This window comes from Phascolarctos cinereus, unplaced genomic scaffold, assembly GCF_003287225.1.
Source record: "Phascolarctos cinereus isolate Bilbo 61053 unplaced genomic scaffold, phaCin_HiC Scaffold_2;HRSCAF=192, whole genome shotgun sequence".
Classification (NCBI taxonomy): Eukaryota; Metazoa; Chordata; class Mammalia; order Diprotodontia; family Phascolarctidae; genus Phascolarctos; species Phascolarctos cinereus.
In genome coordinates this window covers 220,920,284-220,938,965 of record NW_027555625.1, presented here as the reverse complement: position 1 = coordinate 220,938,965, position 18,682 = coordinate 220,920,284, and the positions used below count along the sequence as shown (strand labels likewise).

The 18,682-nt window shown below is 38.9% G+C and overlaps 1 protein-coding gene across 6 annotated transcripts in view; it reads left to right on the top strand.

The window, feature by feature from the left end:
• The window catches only part of MAPRE3 (microtubule associated protein RP/EB family member 3), an 88,163-nt gene that overhangs the window by 50,659 nt on the left and 18,822 nt on the right, over nucleotides 1-18,682 (top strand). Inside the window, exon 1 of one of the 6 annotated variants that reach the window (XM_020983892.2) lies at nucleotides 828-900. The exons of 4 other annotated variants lie outside the window; for them this stretch is intronic. The gene's annotated coding sequence lies outside the window, so the exon portion shown is untranslated. Of the gene's footprint in view, nucleotides 1-827; nucleotides 901-15,101; nucleotides 15,125-18,682 lie in introns of those variants that run through there. One more of the 6 variants, XM_020983889.2, reaches the window with a different exon arrangement.

The following is an 18,682-nucleotide window of genomic DNA, read 5'->3' as shown; positions in this document are numbered from 1 at the left end:
TGCATTGCTCTTCCTGACCTTAACCAATTTCTCTCCCCTTCACTCAGTCCACTCACTTTCATTACCATTTTGATCCAAAAGCCTCTTTCCCATTATCTGACTCCTCCAAAATATCCTAGTGCAATGAAAGCATCCCAAAGACATCTTCTATGTACAGTGTGAAGTGCTACCTGCACCCTCTTCCACATAGTTCCTACTCCCCCAAAGTGTTCCATTTGTCTTACAGTACTGACAGACTGGATCACTAAGATGTTCCCTTGCCTTATCTTGCTTTCTCCTACTTCTATACATTTGTGTACTCTAGTGTTTATGCCTAGAATGTACTCCCTTTGCATTCTGCCAGTTGAAACCCTCATCTTCAAGATTCAGCTCAGGTTTGTGTCTTCTGTGGCCTCTCCCTGAGTGCTGCCTCCTACCACCAACTGAAAGTCATTCTTCTGCCTCAGATTTATCATAGTCCTCTTCCTAGACCTTTCTTTTGCATTTGTCACATTCTACCTTATATCATATATTTATGTGCCTCTTCACCATCACTATTAGTATTCCTCTATTAATAATTTCTATCCTTGAGGACAAGAAATCGTCATTTTTCAACTTGGTATCCTCAGTGCCTAGCATAGGTGCTTAATAATTGTGTGTTCAATTGAATTATGACATCATAGAAAGAAAAGTGACCTTAGAAATTTATTTCAGCCCCCTAGTTACAAGCAGTTTAAACATAAACCTTCCAAGATAGATAACTGTTTCCTGACCTCAGTGGCAGCTCTCATGCTCTTCAGCTGGTGGCATTTCAGTTCTCCACCAGCTCACACTTAGTAGAACCCTAGCTGGGGAACAGGGGAGGAAACCAGCCATACCTCCAGCGGTACACTGGTGGGAATGGACCCTGCTATCTCTAAGGTAAGAATGGCCTTTGAATTTAAAGATCTTCAAGAAAAAACATTCCATATTTCCCATTAGAGCCCTTTCAGAATTTAACAGCTCCATTCTTAGTAAGCCTTTCTGTGTTTCTAATAGACATTTACACCATAAAGGGATGGAGATGAGAGGCATTTCAAAAGAATAATCAATCAGTCCTAGTGCCTATATCTGAATATAGGCACCTAAGATTATAGGTTTTGAGCTGAAAGTGACCTCGAGGTCATCTGACCCAACTTGGCTCATTTTTACAAATGAGGAAACTGAGCTCCAGATACATTTTTTTAATAGTAGATAAAGCAGAAGGGAGGGGAGTTTGGGCTTGTTTTCTTGAATTTGAGGAATGAGAGTTAATTCATTCAACAGGTATTCATTAAGCACCATGCTAAGTACTGTGGGGTCATAAAGTGAATAATAAATAAATGACAAGGCCCAGTCCCTGCCCACTAGGACTTAAAACGTAGAGGTATTAATTCAAGGTAGATGGTTTAAGAGTGAAGGTTCAGGGACTGTGTCATCAGATTGGGAGAGTCAGAGAAGAGCAGGTGTAGGAAAGCAGGTGAAGCTATGGAAAGGGCATGCTCTTCAGAGAGTACAGATGCCCACAGGCTTGTGGGGAGTACATTCCAGCCCTGGTCTTAGGATGAATTGATGTCCCAGCCTGCCTCTCTTTTCCTCACCTTTAGATTCACAGGCCCACCAGGGGGCAGTGTGGTACCACTGAGGAAGAGCTCTGAAAGAGGTCCAGGGCCTTGCTTAACAGACCCAAGCCATTTACCCTCTGCCCCATCTGTCTTGACATCAGTAAAATGAGATCGTGCTGGATGGCCTCTGTAATCCTTTCAAGCTCTATATTGGAAGAGAATCTTCAAGGTCACTTACCCAGCCCCTTCATTTTACAAATGAGGACACTGAAGTCCAGAGAGGTTGAGCCATCTCCCCAAGGGCAGCAGGAGGTGGGGTGGTACTGAGCTGGGATTTGAGCCTTTCTACTACATCATATTGCCTCCTTCCATTCTTCCTATTCCTTCCTTCTTCCCCACTTAGCCAACTGGAAAATTTTCTCTTTACTTTTTTGAATCCATTTTAAACATTCACACTTTTGGTGTTTGCCACCTTCTAAAAAATGTCACAATACATTCCAGAGACCTCTGAGATAAAGACAGTCCCTCAGGGGTGGGGGACCTGTGGCCTGGAGGCCGCATGCAGCCTTCTAGGTCCCTTGGGTTCCATCCTTAATCCACGTTTTACAGAATGAATTCTTTTGTTAAGAGGATTTGTTCTGTGAAGTTTGGATTCAGTCAAAGGGCTGCACTTGAGGACCTAGAGGGCCACATGTGGCCTCGAGGCTGCAAGTTCCCCACTCCTACCTCTAGGTTTTAAGTCCTTACTTAAGACCATGCCTTACTCATTCATTTATTGTTCACTTTGTAACCTACAGCACTTAGCATGGTGCCTTGTATATAGCAGGGGCTTAATGAATATCTACTAAATGAATTAACTCTTATTCCTCAGATTCAACAAGACCAAACCCCAAACTTCCCTCCCTTCTGCTTTCTCTACTATTTCAGCCAGCTAGGTGGCACAGTGGATAGAGCACCAGCTCTGGATCCAGGAGCACCTGAGTTCAAATCCAGCCTCAAACACTTAACACTTACTAGCTGTGTGACCTGGGGCAAGTAACTTAACCCCATTGCCTAGGCCCCCCCTCCAAAAGAAAGGGGTTAGGGTAAATCACCTCTGGAGTCACTTCATTCTGCTGTTGCCTCATTTTATGTTTACTTTTTGATTGATGCTGATTTTTTCTTATGAATCTGTCAATACTGTAACCTGTGGGCTTATTAACCTGATGTTATATCTTATTTTGTATTTTGTGATGTGTGGTGCACATTAATGTTTACCACCTTTGTGGTAATGTTCAGTCCTGTGTAGAACCACATAGAATGCAGCATGAAATATGGTGAGTTTAGAAGTAATGAAGTCAACTCAGTCCTGACTTTGTCCTTCAAAGTGGTGAGAGAGGAAAACCCAAGGTATATTCACTTGATTGGCAAGAGGGGAAAGACATAGGAAAAGGAAGATGTTAAGGCAATTAAATCCTAGAAGCCAAGAATGAGAAATTTGAACTTGCATAGAAGGCTTTGAGAAGCTAGAAGAGGGTTTTGATGAGTGTAGGACATATTTCCAGTGACAGAGAGAAATAAGGTAGTCTGTAGAACTATTTGGTCAAGCCTTCTACTGGTTCTTGCCTTGCCAGATTCTACTTAGCAACTACTGACTGTTGATATGGACTCATATAAATCACACAGGATCTCAGTTTCAGAGCTTATGTGTCTTTAATGAATTGTTCTTTACTTAAATTCTATACGTTCTTTTAGCCAACTAAGAAGAATAACTCCAAATATTTGTTTGCTGTTTCCTTTTGAAAAACATTTGAAGTTATTATTGAACTATCCTGGCCTGTTATTACATTGGTGCTTCATAGTATCATGGTCACTATTTCAGTGCTTTTAGATCTCGATATTAGTAAGAGTTTTTGTCTCAAAGCTACTTGACCTTTTGCATAAGTACCTTGAAGTGACAGGACCATTAATACTTAAATGTCTTTAATAGTAGTTTCCTAAAGGCCATAAGATGTCTAACAGTGTTCTTTGAGGTGTATTACAGTAAATATTCCTGTGTGTCTTAAGCTTTTTAATGACAGTAATATAGAACTGAAATTTTTTATTTGTTGAATGACTTTTTAGTTTGATTAAATTTAAAGCCATGCTTTTAATTTTAAAATCAGATAATAGAATATTATGTTTCTCCTTTAAAAACAAATGTCAACTAAGTTGCTTTATATCTTTTTGTTCCATCAATTGATATTTTTCTATGAGTCATTGGTCATCAGTAGAAATAAAATGATTTATTCCAGTACTAATTAATAATCATTTATTGATAATAACACTTGATCTGTCTAGCCCTGCACCTTGAGATGTAATCTGTAAATGCCAGTACTTCTATGAGACCATATAAGATGATGATCTAAATCATGATGCAACATATGAGCAACATTTTTCAAAAGGAAATTTTAAAATGTCTAAAATAAGCTAAAAAGTTTGAAAAAGTAACATGGTATAGTGGAAAGAATGCTTCATTTGCAGTCAGACCTGGATTTGAACAGTTCCATGACTTTGGGAAAGCTCCATCTTTTCTGAGTTTCATTTTACTTATCACTGGAAGAAGAAATGAGATCATAGTCTCTCCTAAATTTCCTTCCAGCTCTTTATGATCCAGTGAAGACATTCTAGCTCTTTTCTTATACCCACATAAGCATCATTCTGGATCCCATGACTTCAAAAATTATAACCCCTTCCCCTTCCTCCAATTCAGCTATCCAGGTATGGCTTTTTCTAACAAGGTCAACTAAGGAAACGTGTGACTTCCATTAGTTGAACTTTATCTAAGAAACCAGACAGCTACATGGAAACCACTTGGTATCCTAAGTAGTTGGGTTCTAGGATGTTCCTCTCAACCACACTGACACAAAATTGCCTTCTAGCCAGATTAGGAGTTCATGTACACTGTAGGTTCTGTTGTGTTGGCCTCCAGATAGATAAATCCCTTTTAGCAGCTGGTACCCCACCTTTTTATGAGAACCTTTACTCTTCAGTAGCCTCACCACTCTGTTCCTGCCCATTTCCCCAAAATCTAGAGGAGGGGTCTTGATGTCAGGGATCTTGACACATGAGGTAAGGTCTTCCACCAACAGTAGCAGAAGTTGCTGGATATTCTTCCACGTGTCACATATTATCAGGCTGGTAAATCTCCAGTTTTTGGAGATAGAAATAGCCTAGTATACACACCAGGCAGAAACATAACATGCTACTGTACTAGATGCCTAGAAGTTCTGAGCCTTTCCTAGATCAGACTGAAATTAAATGTCCTAGATTCCTATACAGTAGAGATATTTAACATCCTAGTATATATGATCCAAGATGACTTCCATGTAGGGGAGCAGTTTCTGACTGAAATTTTCACTCTGAAATTTGTAAATGGAAGTACCACCTTTTCTTCCCTTTTCCCTAGCCCAGGGGAGAATGTTGACTTTCTGGTGATTATATATTCTCCCTGGCCTCCTCCTCTTTGGTATAAGATCATCTGTATATTTTATTTTGTTTTATACTGATCACCTTATCTGAGTAAGGAGAATAGGACTAGAGTAAAGCAAATTTATAAGAAGTTTCACCTAACCAGCTGTAGTGTTCTAGAGATTCTGTTGAGGAATGAGCTGGGTTTTTTTTTTTATCGTGTTCCTGCTTTTTAATGAATCCAACATGTATAGTCATTTAACACACACTCAGTTTCCATGATGAACTAACTTCTGAATAACTCTGGGGTTAGAGGGCCTATCTTAGTTCTTCTGTCTCTGTCCCATGCTAACATGAGAATAATGAGGTCAGTCTTATTAATTGTATAAAAAATTTTCTGAAGACTTAATCTTGACTGACTAATATACATGTTATATGATAGTTTTATCTATCAGGAAAATGCATACTAGCCTGTAGACTCCGTTTACTTAGGTAGCATTGTCCACATATGAAGGGAATCACGGCCCTGGTAGTAGTAAAATAAATCAAAAGAGACTGGTGGCAGGTTTTGGGGCAATTAAGTACAACAGTGTTAACAGTGGCAAAAAGAGCATTTGAAGTAGGAGTGAAAAACTAAAAGCCTATTTTATGTAGAACGCACACAGGGTAAGCGCTTACATGATGGTCAGAAGAAGCAATATGAGGACATTCTAAAGTTCTCTTTTAGGAACTTTGGATTTGATTGTGTTGACATGGGAGACACTGGCACAGGACCACATGTCATGGCATACCCTCATCAAAGAAGGGACAGTGCTGTATGAGCAAAACAGAATGGAAGTACCTCAGAAGAAACATGAGATGCACAATTTAGAGAATCCACCCCAAATATTCACATGGACAATTTGTGCCCTACCTGTGGTAGAGCATTTTAAGCTCACACTGGTCTGATCAGCCACAGACACATTGTAACTTGACTCTAACATAGTGATATTATTTTGGTCCTCTTTGAGAATGAAGGACAACTAACCAACCAAGAATGGCATTAGCAAGAAATGAAGAGTGACTACAGGTGTTTTGTGGGTCTCTGTCACTTCATTCAGGGTTACTGTTCCAAAATATGAAGATGGGAATTTTAATGTCTTTCTCATGAACTCTAATCAAAGTAATCTCAGATATTTGAAGTAAGGCTTTCCAACCAACATACAGAAATTGGTGAAGCAGTTTTCACTTGGACATTGTTGTCCTGCTATCTTCCTCTTCTCTTCCTCCCCGTATCTTCATTGTAACACTTTAAGGTTTGCAAAGCACTTCATTATCTCATTGATCCACGATCTTGTGAGATAAGTGCTATTATTATCCCCATTTTACAAATGAGGAGACAGACTCAGAGGGATTAAGTTGTTTGTCCAAAGTCACATCTAGTAAATTGAGGCAAGATTCAAACTCACTCAAAGTTCAACCATCTGCCTACTCTGCTGAGCTGCTTCTCAGTAGTATTTATAATAGTTAAATAGGTGTTTTTGCATTCTTCAGCAGATGTTTTTGGTAGAGGGCATGGAGGGAGCATTTAAAAATCATTATTCTATCATCAGTCATTATTAGATTGTTTCTAAGTTTAGTTCCTACCCTCACCCCTCAAAAGAAGTATCAAATTGATAAAACCTATAAGAATAAAAGAAACATTTCCCAAAAAGGTGATTCCTACAGGGAAAAAAAATTACATGACTAACCTCCAGCACCCAGCGTAACCCACTGCTTCATACCTGTTCCCCTGGCCCATACTCAAAACCCTAGGCTACAGGAGTGCCTGCTGTATTTCTCCTTGGCAGTGACACAGCTAGGTTCCTCAGCTTCTTAACTACAGGAAGTTATTGAATTTGGCCAGTGCTTATATTGAGAAGGAACCTAGCAGTGCAAGGAGTCTGATCTAACACTCTGAAATAAAAGGAAGGGGCCTTAAGATAAGAAGGCAAAGAAGTTGGGTGTAAGTCCAGCCCCCAGTCAGCTAGTCAGCATACTATCACAGCTAAAAAGATTACCAAATAAACTAAAGAAGGAAGGGTGGTGGTGGGTGGTAGGAAGGAGAACAACTACAAGTAAGGAAGGGGACTTCTGGCAAGATAGCCGAGTAAAAGGTTATATCTAAGTCTAGTCCCCTCCTATAACCTCAAAGTAGCAAGCAGTAGATTAAATGGAAAAGAGGAGATAGGAAAAATCTCATTAAAGAAAGAGCAAACACCGGTAAAGAAGCAGTAAAACTGATAAAGAAAAAATTAGGTACACACTTCCTTTTTTCTAGCTGGAATCATGGTGGGCGTGGAAAAAAAGAAGGTGCCATCCAACTATATGGACTGTTTTCCCTTGGTAGTGTACAAGCTTTTTCTGGATGCCTGCAATATTTGTTGTTTGACAATGAGGTTCTTAAATATGACCATTACATTTCTTGGTGAATTAAACTTGGTGTTTCTTTCTGCAAGGGTCATGTGGACTCTAGCAAACTATCTTGTTCTCTGTTCCCAATATTTTTAGACAGTTTGCTATATTGACAATGAGACACAGCTACTCATTTATGAGAGACAAGAGGAAAATTTGGAATAAGATTTTCTCAAAAGCAAAGGAGATCTGTTTGCACTTCAGGGTAACATAAACCGAGTCTTAAGCATCAGTAACAAAAAATGTTAACTTTCAGCAAATAGGAATATTTCAAGTTATTTCCTGAAAAGAAACCAGAGGTAAGGCAGGGTATTTGTCATCAAATACATCAAAAGAACTATAAGCAAAGTATGCAAATGCAGCTGGTAAGAGAAGGCTAAGCAATGAAATCAACACTTTTTGTGCTTCTGGGGCTAGATAAGGCTACCATTATTTTTTTTAAAAACTCATTGAAAATAAAGGAGACATCTATGATCAAAATAGCTAAGGTAAAAAAATTATGAAGAGGAAAGGAAGAAAATTGAATTAATATTTCTTAGAGTAAAATCTACATTCTCTCAATGAATCAGTATTTTGGGGTATGAGAAAGTATAGAAGAAAATCACTTGGGGAGCAACAAGGAGAAATTAGTGATAAATTCCCACCTGGTCTGCGCTTGAGAGGAGAATGGAGTTTTTGTTTTTTAATCGCATGGGGAACTTTTAAGAGATCAGGGAAAGAACATTAGGCAGTGGGAAGTGGGAATTGGCTCTACCTGTGGAAAGGGATTGCTTCTTCAAGTGTGGAGCCTTGCAGTGGATTACGTTCTGGAAGGAAGCATTTCTGGAGACCTACTTTTGAGCAAGTGTGTTCCCTGAGACTGCTTCCTCTGAAAGGGAAATGAGTGTTTCAGTTCCTGGGACATCTGGTGCATGGGGCAGAGAGAAGGTGGGGCATAGGGTCAAACAGAGATCAGATGGGCAGGTAATTAATGAAAAGGCATATGAAATAGGATCAGGCCTCTTGATAACAGGATACAAAGTACCTTTTCTCATACTACTCTATTCCTTTCATGAGTTAGTTTTTTTCTAGAATTGAGGCCTTTCAGAAGCAAGGCCTTCAAAAAACCAAAGAGATGATGACTGGAGGCATTGGTGGAATGCATAATGGAATAGTTGGGTTGGGTAGAGGAAGGGAACAAGGCTTTCATCTTCCGGAAGCTCAAGCTCTTTTACTATTTTCATAGAGAAAACTTTACAAAACAAAACAAAACTTGTAAGCACAAAACCTGTGGAGAGGAAATAAGATTCCAGAGCAGCCTTGAAAGGGAAAGGAGTAAGGAAAGGAGGATCAAGTAAATTAGGACTTTCTGGCAAGCAGTACCATAAATGAACATTTCTCAGCCTAAGAGTGAAGAGAGGGTGATGTGTTAAAGCAGGTAGGATTCTATACTGTTCTTATCTAGGCAAGGAGTAAGAGAGAATATCAAAATCATGTAAACTCAGGGAAATTGGGCTAAGGTACAATAAGAGGGAGAGTGTGACCAAATTAGTATAAGTAAAATAAGTCAGACATAGTGCTAACATAAAAGAGAAGAAAAAGTCAATACAATAGAATTAGCAGAAAATACAAATTTAACAGTTATAACCCTAAATATGAATGGACCAAACTCCCCAATAAAATGGCAATAAATGGCAAACTAGATATGAAAATGAAACTAACAATCTGATTCATACAAGAAGCAGATTTAAGGCATGAAGTCAGAGGGTGAAAATGACAGGCAAGTACAAAGTATGCTTCAAAGAATTCTGAAAAGCAGAAATTTCAATCATGATTTCAGATAAGGCAGTTAAAATTGACAGTGGCAGAGTTAAACAAGCAAGCTGCATTATGATTAAAGGCACCATGGTACAACATACATGTGTACACATATGTATATGTATGCATATAAAGTAATGTAGTGTACACATAGCAAATGGCATAGTGTCTAAGTTCTTAAGGAAAAGCTAATTCAGTTGCAAAAGCATATGATAGTAACACAACAGTTGTAGGAAACTTTAACGGTTCTTTTTCAGGTCTAGATACTTCTGACAAAAATAAGAAGAAAAATGTAGTACTATAGAGACTTTAGAAAAATTAGATTTAAAGCTTTATAACAACTTCTAAGTATAAATACTAAAACAATAAACCTAGCATCAAGCAGTACTTTTACAAACTTGGATATGTGCTAAGGCAGAAAGAAATCATTTGCAGAAATATTAAACGTTCTTTATAGACCATGACAAAATTTTTTAAAATCAACAAAAGATAGAGACTTTAATAGAGATTAAATAATAATAACATCCAGAGTGAGTGAGTCAAAACTCATTATTTTTAGGGGAAGCAATAAATTTAATAATATTTTCAGTCTTTTTTTTTAACTGGCAATATTACCAGGAGTGAGGGAGATTAATGTAACTTTTTTTTTAAGGTGGAAGTCATGGCAACATAAAACCCTTGCAGAATCAAATAAGAACCAAAATTGTTTGGAACCTAACTGGTCAAAGTTAGGCTATTCTCGATTTGGCAGTTCTGTCTGTTGTGCATTATTCCTTTATGTGTTCCTATCCTGAGATGCCCCAAATTCTGTTCTTTCATTTACCTCTAATAACTGCTATTTCATTTTGGCCACTCTTTCCAGTGTCTTTATTTTTCTATTCTAAGAACTTTCACTTGAGAAGATTGCCTCAATCCAATGCTTGGGGTTTTCTGTTTTGTATATACCCAAAGCACAGGGACTTGGGTAGCCTTTAGTCTGCCTTCCTCTGGGTATCTTATACAGGTTACAACTAGAAGAGCAGACAAGGTAGAATTTCAGGGCATTGTAAGAACAAACCTAGGAAAGAGCTATTTATCACAGTTCATCTCCTCCAGTGCCCCTCCTTTCCTTTCTTCTTGAGAGTCAGGTAGAGCTCTCTGCCTGTCGTTCACTTCAGACCGCTCTGAATAGTATCAAGATTACAAAGACTTCCATGTTCCCTTTCACCTATTTCACCATTAGAACACAATTTCTTCCCTAAACCAAAGACCCCTAGAATACCATCTGTGACCCAGAAAGAGGCAATTTGCTGATTCTGCTAAGTTAAAATTCAGTTCACATTCGACAAATGTTTATTAAACACATACTATGTGCTAAGCACTGTTCTGTAGGTAATGGGGAAGATACAAAGTTTAGATAAAATATGATCTCTGCCCTCATGGAACTCAAAGTCAAAGTAATAGGATGAAACAGATTACATTCATGTGTAGCTGTGATACACAAGATGTGCATTAGACTGATGTAAGACCAAAGGTCTTTGGAGGAAAATATCATTACCAACAGAGGATCAGAAAAAAAAACTTCATGAAGAAGTTTGTGTTTGAATTGTGGTTGGTAGAAATTCAGCAGGCAAAGAAGAGGAAAGTCTGGGCACAGGGAGCAGCTTAAGTAGAAGCAGAGACAGGAAAGCACAGGGCATGTTTGGGAGACCCCCATTGTCCGTTTTGGCTAGAGTACAGCGGAGAAAAGGGAGTGTATAAGATCAGGCTGGTACCTCAAACACCAGCAAAAGCTTGTGAATTTTAGCCAGCAGTCAATAGGGAACTACTGAAGCTTTGTTGGGTTTTGGCGAAGGAGCAACATGACCAGAGCCCCTGCCTAAGCCAGAAAGAGCATGGGAAATCAGAAGAATTTAAGGTTCCTGTTTGATTTCCTTGTCTTGCATGGTTAGTAAGCTCCTGAATACTCCTCTTGACATGATAATAAGTTTTAGATTATGAGTTAACTTTTTTTTACTTTTAGCTAGCTGAGATGACCAGGTCAGGAATTAGCATCATACTAAATTCAGGTCCCTCTCCCATCTCTTTGCAGACTTTAATGTGTGTAAGTAATTGAGGGGACTGTTCAGTACCTAGCCTAGAAGGATCAAAGTTGGGTGAATAAGAAATATCTTTCCAGCTGGGGTCCCTGTCATAAGGACCAGTCACAGAAATTTACCATGCCTGGTATGAAAGCCAGCTCCCACCACATGGGAGTCACCAGGAAGGAATTTATTCCAATGAGCACAGGGGGTAGGTTTCTACCCCGAGAAACAAAACAATAGTACATATTACAGTTCATTTCTCCCTCCATTATGTGTCATTTAGCTTTAGAATTAATCTTCTCAACACAGGAGCTATCCGTTATTCAGCTCACTTCTGTCTGATGAAAAATATACTACTGATGGGGGGGGTCAATTTGGCTATTCGGGGCTGGATCTCTTGAGGGTGCTTTGCTTTGAGATCCCCACAGAAAGGATCTAATTTCTTATGTCTATAAGTCTGGAACCTCAATGATCAATTTACTTAGGAAGTGACTCCCTGAAAATTGTCACCTGAAGTTTGAGAAACATTATCTTAAGGTATCCTAAACATTGTCTTAACTTTATTTTATTGCTTAGTTTAAGGCTTGATATATTAATCTGTCAGCTAATACCACGTCAGTAAAATTCCCACAAATATTTTATAATCTAATTCAACAGTAGTAAGGGTCTTCAACTTTTATCATGCTTCATCTTCTTTCTAAAGTAAATCAGTGACCCTTGTCAAATAGACGTTGACATGGAGAAAATGTCTTGCCAATATTCCATTTAGAAACCTCTACCAAGGACTTGTTTAACCAATCAGAACATTTTAATTCACTTGTGAATCCCACTTGTCCTTGGAGTACCTCATTTCTTAGATTTGTTGAGCTTCCTACTTTTCATGCCACTCAATTCTACTTCTTTCAATAGCATTTTAAGAAAAACCTCCAAATTTCCCCCTATTTCTTTGTTGTTATTGTTCAGTCATTTCCAATTGTGTCCAACTCTTTGTGACCCCATTTGCAGTTTTCTTGGCAAAGATGCTAGAGTGGTTTGTCATTTCCTTCTCCAGCTCATTTTTACAGATGAGGACACTGAGGCAAACAGGGTTAAGTGACTTGTCCAGAGTTGCATAGCTAGTAAGTGTCTGAGGACAGATTTGAACTCTAGTCTTCCTGACTCCAGGCTGGACAGTCTATCTGCTGCACCACCTAGCTGCCCTATTTTTTAGCCTTCTCTATTTCCAATTAAGATGTGCCCCATTTTTTCCTTCAACATTATGATACTTTTTACTTCTTTCTATTTCCTGGTACATTTGGAGTTATTTGCAGATATAGTATAACCTTTCACTTTTATTTTACAATTATCTTAGCTACCTTTTATGCATGTTTCTTATCTGTTCCTTCACCTCAATGTGAAAGTTTAATTAACTGGAAACAACTAGGCAGAATTCTCAAATAAACATTACTTTTACTGAGTTCCAAGTTTAGAAGAAATTATGAGGGAAAATTGGAAGTTTTGTGGGGGGTTTTTTAAAGAACTATACTAGTTTTAATGTAGATTCAGCTCAGCTTATATCTCCTGTATCTATGGTAATGGATAATAAGAATTCACATTAAGAATTGATTTTCAGAATTGCTTCAAGAGCCATTATGTTACTAAGGCATAAAAGTAGACTTTTATATTTCAGAGAAACCAGATTATCAACAAGAGATTTCTGATTAAACTTCAGTTAACTGTAAAATTAAACTAATATTCCATTTTCTAAACACTCTAGTTAACTGGGATTTTATTTTATTTGTGGAAACTTCTCTGTCATCTTAATTTCTGCTCACTGTGGGCTTGAGTTTTCACAGGGCTATGTATGAATGTGTGTGTGTGTGTGTGTGTGTGTGTGTGTGTGTGTGTGTGTGTGTGTATTTATGTGTATAATGAATCTGGGAAAGGTGACTTTTACAGAGAACAGACAGCCATTCTAGCTTCTAGCAAATCAGATGTCGATTCTAGAGGAAGAACATAAGCAGGGATGGAAAGAGGTCTTGGGGGGAGAATGTAACATCTATATTTTATTTCCAACCTTTACTCAAAGCAGCATGTTGGTCCTTCATACTGCAGGCAGAGACACAAACTAGTCAAACAACAAAACTGCAGCAGAGGAAATGACCTTCACTGTAAACTCCTGGTCTGGCGTGTCACCATGGTTATGGGCAAGTAGTCTATACTTCTTTACTCCCTGCAATTTAGTATCCATCTCTGCACTCTACTGAAATGTCTTCAAGTCATCAGTGACTTTCTTCTCAATCCAATGGCTTTCTCTGTCCTCATTCTTTTTTGTCATATTTGACACTGTTGGTCATTTCTTTCATTCTTAAAATTTTTCTCTCCCTGGATTCCATGACATTGCATGATTCTGGTTCTCATCTCACCTCTCTCACAACTTTTCTCTTCTTCATCCTCAAAAGTGTGAGCATTTTCCAAGCCTTCATTACTGGTTTCTGCCTTTCTCTACACTCCCTTCCTTGTAGAGCACATCCATCTCATTGGTGGGACTGGCAGCTCTATGTTGATGTCTTCCAAATTTTTAACCTTTAACTTCTCATCTACTTTCTAGTCCTACTTGTATGTTCAGTTGCCTAGTAGATATTTCCATTTGAATGTCCTGCCATCACTTCAAACTCACCATGTCTAAAATGAAACTCATCACCTTCCTTCTCTTACCCTAAAACGGCTCATCTTCAAATTTTCCTCTTACTGTTAGTAGTACTACCATTCTCCTGGTAATCTAGGCTAATGGCCTTGCAGTCCCCTCTAGCCTGTCTCATCCATCTTCTATATCTATTCCATTACCAAATCATGTCTTTCTTTTTAACTAAAATTCCTCTAACATCTGCCTGTCACTTGCTTTGCATTACCTCTGGTACCACCCAAGTCCAGACTCACACCACCTCACACCTGTATTCCAACAACAGTCGCCTGCCCAGACTCCAGGTTTTCCCCATCCCAAATGAACCTTGCACGGTACTGCTGAACTAATCTTCCTGAAATACTTTCTTCATTTTACTCTTCCAAGCAAAAACCTGCAGTGGTTCCCGCGTCAAATCTGAATACCTCTGCCTGGTTTCCAAGACCTTCTCATAACCTGGACTTGTGCTACTTTCACCCATAAATATGTTTATTTCTACCTTTGTGTCTCTGTTGAGGTTGTTGCCTTTATGCAAAATGCTCTCCCTTTTCCTCCTGTGTATTGAAAGGCCTTCCTTCCTTTAAGGTCACTTTTCAAGTTCCAGTTCTTCCATGAAGCTTTCTCTGACTTTTCTAGTCTTCAGCAGTCTCTACCCTTTATAGCATTAGTCTGTACCACATAATGTAATTCTCACTTATAGCCTATTGTCTCATATTGGTCCCCTTTGGTTGCTTTATTAGTCATCTCCTTCACTTACGCAATAATCTCCTTGAAGGCAAGGTTCACATTTTATTTCTAAATCCTCCACAAAGCCAAGAGCTTAGCATATGTTTAGATGCTCATTACACATTTCACTGATGTCAAGGCAACACTGTACTTGCCTGGAGAGAAATAGAGATTGAATCAAGTAAATTTCTTTATCTATAAAGTTTCCTTTCAGACACTGAACTGAATGCTTGCCTGAGAAGTGTCAGAAAGGTCATCTTTTTAAACTTGTCTCCCCTACCCAGGGAAGGGATAGACTGTTATTTAAACAGTTTGTCTTGATGCAATGCGTTGCCTTTTCAGTTATCTGCCTAACACCTCTCCTCTCCCCACTCCAGGGATGCTCAATGTACCCACGCTCCCCATGAGAGTGATTAATGGGAATTTCAAGTACAGTGATGGATCAGTGAAGGGTAGGTAGTCCTTGTAGGGCTCTTCAAGTCGCCTACCTCCCAGTCCTACACATAACCTTCCTTAGATGAAGCTGGGATTCCATTGGTATTTTGATACTCTTCTATTAAAGTAAATTACCAGTCTTCAGCACTTCCTCATCTCATAAGATTCTTGCCTGTGTTTTCCCACAAATTTTCCATAAAAGATCTTCACAACATACTAAAGGCATTTCTCTTATTCTTTTAGTATCTTTGGCTGTATTTCTGTTGTCCTTTATTATCAATATATGCCAGTTATACATACCCTCAATAATATATTTTATACATATGTGCTTATACACAGATAATCACTGGCTTCCCTACGTCCACCATGCATCTTTTCATTGTGCTGTAGGTTATTTGTGACTTTAATTCTTCTGAAATCCTGATACTTCATGATGTGTAATCATACAGTATCACTGGGAGAATATTGGTGTTAAATATGTGGGGTTTTATAGCAGCAGTTTGGGATCATTGAAATAACTGCACAGTTTCCCAAATACAGTGTAAATCTAACATGGTCTCCTCTGCCTGTTCAGTTTTGGATCTAGCTTATTATCCATCTGTCATACTTGTTCAAGACAGATACATTAAAAGACTAATTTGATAGACTGCCCATTAAGCAGCATGTCATAATTTGGGAAATATGTAGTTCTCATCTACTTATTTTGCAGTATGGATAGCTAATCATGTCTTTATCATATTACTGTGGATTTCATTGAGAAGACTTCATAGTGTTTCTGTGCTTGATGCAATTATTACATTATCATTTATAAAAAATAGGAATATTTGGAAAAACTGCTGCTATGTCCCCAGAACAGGTAGGTAGGGAAAGGGTCTGACGTGCCCAGGGCTGTGAGAAAGGAGTCATGGTCAAAAGCAGAAGCCAAATGAGTATGTAAACCAGTGGCTGGGATAAGTGAGAGTCTTCCAGAGGGCCAAATTCAGTGAGTTGAGGCAGAAGCAGGAAGCTGAAGACCACAATGGAGATTTCAAGAGAGTAGTCTGTACAAGATCAAGAAGAGTGTCAGCAAAGTGATTATTTGATAAGTCTTCCTGCTCTGGGTCTTTTATGGCAAGTATGCCAGCCCTCCCCCCCATATGTTGACATGGTCATAGGCTGTGTACATAGAAATCATCCCTCCCCTTTAAAATTCTTCTCCAGAAGTGGTATGGTTGGTAGCATAACTGGTTATCCATTTTGTCTTTCTCTTAGGCTTATAATCCTACTACTCCACTAAGTACTAATGGCAGCCCTATCTCCTTTTTGAGTCTAGGATATTTTGAATGGTTTAGTCTTCCTGCTTATCTACAATTAATAATGGCGGGTAAAGATTTGCAGTAGTGTATACTTCACTGTTAAGATCAGACTTTTACGACAAAGAATGGTGAAAAACGGGTGTATATGAAATTAAATGAAAAATAATTTATTAAATGCTTACGATGTGTCAGGCACTGTGCTAAGTTCTGGGAATACAAATAAAAAGTGAGTTAGATAGTCCTTGCCCTTGAGGAGCTTACATTCATAAGGGGAAGACAATACATAGAAGGGAGAAAGAATTGGAAGAAGTGAGGCATAACAGAAGGTGTGCACGACCCAAGATGACTAGGAACTGGTGTGATGGGCCTGGGACCAAGCAAAATAAGATGAAAGCTCACCAATAAGAACCGGGGACCCAGAGGCAGGAGTACAGTTTGGGTGGGAGTAGGAGAAGGAGAGTAAAGGGGACTAATTCTAGCCGATAGGCCATAGGACTTACTCTGTAAGTGTAAGCTTGCCACCCTGTCCTCCTGTTTCCAGGAAGATCTTTCGGTGTGGAGATTAGAGAAGGATAGCCAAACCTGGTCCTCTGTGCTCTAAGTATACAGTGGTAACCATCCCTGATTGTGCACCATTTTGGCTACTAATAGGGTACGTTGCAACCCAAACTGAATTGGCTTCAGCTCTCCCAGATAGTCATCGTCTGGGGGAAATGTGGCACATAGGATTATGTATTTGGAGCTAGGAAGAAATTCAGAGGCTATCCAGTGCAACTTGTCATTTTGCAGATGAGGAAACTGAGAACCCAGGTGGAGTGACTTTCTCATGGTTTCCCGGGTAGTAAACATGAATTCCAGCAGCCAGCATGGTGTAAGACAGAGTGGTGAAAGAAAAAGGGGAAGGGGAACTGGAGAAAGAAAAGTCAGCCTAGGCGAGTCTGACTGAGACTAACGCTCATAAGACTAGTTTATTTCAGGTGTTACTTGATTATATACTATAGAAAACAGCTTTGTACCGTGAGAAATTATCTACAAGCACTAATTAATGACATAAATAATCTAAGCAGCTAAAGATCCTCACTTTCTCATGAGAAAGTAGTTTTAATGCCAAAATTCATATCTGTTGTTTCCCTGCCCAGTTCTTAGTATTGTCTACCCGAGTCAGCCACCTGGCCTCAAGGCTAAGTATGAGAACTCAGAATCAACAAACCATAACAAACAGAGCTAGGGCAAGAGTCATGGGAGCGTTTATCCCAAGGCAAGCCTCTATATGTACTGACTCCTAAAGTCTATAAGGGCTTAGAGATTTTCCATAAGGACTCGGCCCCCTACAGATGAGAGGTGGAATTTGAATCAGGGTCCTCTGACTTTAGAGTCAGTTCTCTTTCCACAGTACCACACTGGCACTGAATGAGCACTGAAGAAACGGGGTAAAAGCCAAAGTTCATCTAACAGAGGACCAATGATAAAACATGCTTTCCACTTCTTGACAGAAACATGATGAACTTTAACACAGGGGGTTTCCTAACCTGGAGTCTTTGAACTTGGTAGATTTTCAAAATAATTTTGTAACTGTATTTTAATATAATTGTTTACTTTGTAATCTCATGTATTTTATTTTATACATTTAAAAGCATAATTCAGAGAAGGGGCCCATAGACTTCACCAGACTGCCAGGGGTCCATGCCATAGAAAAGAACCCCTGGACTAGAAATACAGAAGGAGACACTTAAAGGCCAGTGTGTGGATTTTGTTGTTGTTTGTGTTTATTGATTACAAGAGGGAGGTTTTGTTTTGTTTAGAATTTTCAGAGCAGATGGAAAGAAATGGAGGAGCATAGTTGATAGTGATGTCATTAGATAGATAAGATAGAATTTATATAGTGCTTTTAGGTTTGCAAAGAGCTTTATATATGCTAACCCATTTGATCCTTACAACAAACCTGTGAGGTAAATGCTATTATTATCTCCATTTTACAAATGAGGAAACTGAGGCAGACAGTGGTTAGATGATTTGCCCAGGATCACACAGCTAGTAAATATCTAAGGGTAGGATTTGAACTCAAATTCTTCTTGACTCCAGGTCCAGCACTCCATCTACAATAACACCTAGAAGGATAAGAGCATCAATGAAGCATTTTAAAAAGACACAGGAGAAAGCAGAAAGAGGTTCGGAGAGGGAAAAATAAGGACAATCATTTTGGAACCAATATACTGAATTAATGGCATATTTTAAAGAAAAAACTGAACTGGGTAGAAATCTGCAGTTTCATGTACAAAA